Below are 4,048 nucleotides of genomic sequence, written 5' to 3'. Positions count from 1 at the left end.
CCCGAAGTTGCCTGTGAGCAATTTCAAAAGTTTAACGGCTATCGGTAGTCGGTGCTTTTGTTTTTGTCTGCTTATTCTTCGAGATAACGGTGCTTTGATGTGTATACTTAGAATGTAAGCAAAAAATTCTAGTTTGCGCATCATTTGACGAAATTATTTGGAATGTGCTGGACGTGCCTCGCGTAAAAAGTGATTGTTGTATTGTGAGGTATATTGAAAAGAAAGTGATTTACTTTTTAATTACGCATTAAAAGTTGAAGAATGTGAGTGAAATTTGTTAATAAATGAATTCTTTAATGCATGTTGTAGTTCAATCTAATTGATTTCTATTAAAAAACAGCTGAGGAATTTTCAAAGTAATAAAGTTGCTTGTGAGCAACCTTGGGCCATTGCACCACCAAAATATGAGACCAAAAGAAAAAGGTTTATCAAATGATGATATTGAGAGAATTGTCAACTTCGATTGGGATGTCTCCAGTGACGAAGAAAGTGGTGATGAAATGGAAGACATCTCTGGAATGTTGGAGAATAATTTAAAAGTATATTGGAAAGGGGAGAATCAATAGAATTTGAGCATATTGAAAATTTGATTGATGAAAAAAGCATTCAAGAAAATAGTGTTGTGGCTGATAATTGCTTTGAAAAAGTTGATCCCAAAACACTTAAGTGGAGAAATAGGCCATTTCAAGCTCCAGGGTGTATTTGGGAAGAAGATAGTAATCGCCAAATCGATGAAGTGAAGACCCCTGTAGAGTATTTCTGCAGCTTTTTGACAATAATGTTATTGATTTAATTACAAATCAAACTAATTTGTATGGGTTGCAAGAGCACGGCATAGAGCTGCAATGTACTGGAGATCAAATAAAAAGGTATATCGGAATTTTATTGTACTTGGGTGTCATAAAAGTACCTCAATTTAAAATGGCTTGGTCAAAAGAATACAAGCTTTCTGCTATATCGGATGCAATGCCACGAGGAAAGTTTGAAAAAATCAAACAATGTTTACATTTCAACGATAATACAAAACAACTAAAAAAGGTGATTTGAACTATGATAAACTGTACAAAATACGCCCTTTACTTGACATTCTCAAAAAAGTTTTGGTAAACTACCCCAAGAAGAACATCAAAGCGTTGATGAGCAAATCATTGCGTACAAAGGTATTCAGATTTAAATTTTATTAAAATTTAATTTTAATTTTAATTCAATTTTAATTTTTTGTCAGGCCAATCGTCTTATAAGCAATACAACCCAGCTAAGCCTCACAAATGGGGTTTAAAAATGTTTACGCGCTGGAACATCTGGATTAGTTTATGACTTCACACTGTATGTTGGCGAAGGCACTTGCCCAAACTTTGGATTGGGAATATCTTCAGATGTGGTATTATACTTATCAAAAGGTCTTCCCAAAGGCAAACCTTTCAAGCTGTATTTTGACAATTGGTTTACGTCAGTTAGTCTCTTGGTTGCATTGAAGGAAAATGGCATATTTGCAACCGGAACTATCCGCAAAAACCGCATAAGCAGCTGTAGACTTCTTTCAGATGCAGAATTGAAAAAACGTGGAAGAGGATCATTTGATACAAAATATGAAGTAAACAATAATCTGATATGCGTCAAATGGTTTGATAATAAGTCGGTTCAACTACTATCTTCGTATGAAGACCATCAGCCAGTTGGAATGTGCAAACGATGGAGTCCTAAAGAAAAAGTTTACATTGATGTTGTAAGGCCTGCTATCGTAGGCTCTTATAACAAGGGTATGGGAGGAGTAGACTTAGCGGACATGCTTATGGAGCTATATAAAATAAACCACCGTTCAAGAAAGTGGTACATTAGAATTTTTATTGGTGCTTGGGAACATCAATGACAAATGCATGGCTGCTGTATAGAAAAAATTTTCATTTTCTAAACCCAAATCAAAAGTATATACCGCTCATCAAATTTCAAATGGAAGTTGCTCATGAGCTGCTACAATGTACTTACTCTACTTCATTTGAAAAAAGAGGGGTCGGCCATCAAATATGCAAAGAGAAAACTCAATAATATCTTTGGGTTCTCCAACTAGCAGTGTGTCTTCCAATCAATCCAAAAAATACAAGTTTCAGCCAAATCCTACAAATTCTATGCGTTACGATTGCATGGAACATTGGGTGGTATTTACTGAAAAAGGGCGTTGCAGACTGTGTAAGACAGGAACCCCAATGTCAAAATGTATTAAATGTAAAGTACACCTATGCTGTAACAACAATAAAAACTGTTTTATGTCTTACCATACTTAAAAATTGAAAATAAACAAAAATAACCATCAACTAAAAATGTATTCTTTAATATACACTATGGCCCAACGTTGCCCACAAGCAACATCCGGTAGCGCCCAAACTAGTGGGGGTGGGGAGTTCAAACTTTACTCAAATACTGCTTGGCCCAATACAAACAGAATACAAAAAAAAATTTTTTTTTCGACAGGGAAAAAGTTGGGGTCGAAAGGGTTAAAAAAGACTGACTTAAGGAAATAAGTTTTCTTAAGTTATTGGATCAATTTCCTAAATGTTCGGTAAACAAGTGGTAAAACCCTTGTTATCTTTAATACTTTAATATCGTTTTTGCTATATTTTAATTTTTTTAAATACCGTATTCTAAGTTTGTCACATTCTATTAATTCAAAGAATAATCTTCAAAAAGTTAGTAAGGTATTTAACAGTTTCTTTGAAACAATGTTACAGTAGTTTTTAAATAAAAAAGTGTTAGACCTTATTCATTACTTTACGAACAATGCAAAAGTATAAGAAGGTGTAAATTAATATATTAATAGTGCATTGCAAATAAAATTCAATCAAGCAGAAACAAAAAATGAATTATATTATGAATTATATTTTAAACGACGAATAATAAAATCAATTTAAGTAAACAAAAACCCCGCAAATATTTAATTGTCTAATGCCTAATTGAATGCTGGCCAATTAACCCTCATGAAACAATAAATGCAAAGTTATGTTTAACAGATATCATTAATAATGGAGCCTGCAGTTGCCTTACATTCATAAGTTGAATGCAGGAGGAACATTCACACATCCTCAGACACATCAACACACTGGGGCCGGAACACTTTCCCTTCAAAGCCTCATAAGTAGCAGGCCAAGTCACACACCGATATACCGATGCCATGTATACAGTATCCAGATCCACCCATAAATAGCTCATTATCATTAAATTAGGAAAACAAGTTGTTTAACCCAATGCCTGTGGCACTTTGCCTGGAATTTGGTCTATTAACACACATGCACACACATGTGTCGGCAAGTACAATCATAAATAAACATTTGTTGCCATTATAATGAGATGAAAGTCAATGTCAATGCAGTCCAAACACCTGTATATATATACTTGGATGCACAACAACGAAGTACATTATATACTGGGGCACCTGCTGGGCTAACTGCATTATAACAGGCCCATTGTCTGGTGAAAGTTTAATGAGCCCGATAATCAGGCTAACTAATCCCTCAATTAGAGCGCACTGAAATGCATATGGCCATGGAGTAGCTCATTATGTTGTACATAGGTATAGAAACTTTGACCTTTGAGGAAAAGTTACTAAAAACCGCTTATCTCGAGTAAATAAGCGAAACCTAATTGAAAACTAATTTCCTCACACGCCCATCGCCGTGTGAGGGAAATAAAACGCGAATTACATGCGAATGGCCACAAAATGGGCAATAAAACATCGGAATCAGTTTGCTGGCCGTCTTAAGGAACAAGAGCAGCCACATCATGGCTAATAAAAATTTATTGGCGCCAGGACAGGCTCATGACCAGAGCTTGCTTCGCTTGGATATAAATAAAATGGGTCGTAAAAGGGACTTTATGCTGCAGTAAACACGTCATCAACATATCAACTGGGCACAGATAAGCAGTTACCAGTATCCCAGTATCCCAGTATCAACTTTGCCAAGTTGGGGGCAATTAGAGTCATAAACTGGGGCTCTGAACGCGGAAGAGGCGTCAACGGGCACGTCGCTATATTAGCACTTGATGGAAATGGCTT

The 4,048-nt window shown here is 35.6% G+C and overlaps 1 long non-coding RNA gene across 1 annotated transcript; it reads left to right on the top strand.

The window, feature by feature from the left end:
* The first annotated feature begins 772 nt into the window (after positions 1-772).
* Positions 773-1,830, top strand: LOC121467540. The gene is made up of 2 exons (XR_005977597.1): positions 773-1,160; positions 1,226-1,830. It is a non-coding gene; the product is annotated as an uncharacterized LOC121467540 (long non-coding RNA).
* Positions 1,831-4,048: the final 2,218 nt, after the last annotated feature.

Source organism: Drosophila elegans, unplaced genomic scaffold, assembly GCF_018152505.1.
Source record: "Drosophila elegans isolate 14027-0461.03 unplaced genomic scaffold, ASM1815250v1 contig_468, whole genome shotgun sequence".
Classification (NCBI taxonomy): Eukaryota; Metazoa; Arthropoda; class Insecta; order Diptera; family Drosophilidae; genus Drosophila; species Drosophila elegans.
Note: the sequence above shows the minus strand (reverse complement) of the source record. Positions and strands in the feature narration are given on the sequence as shown.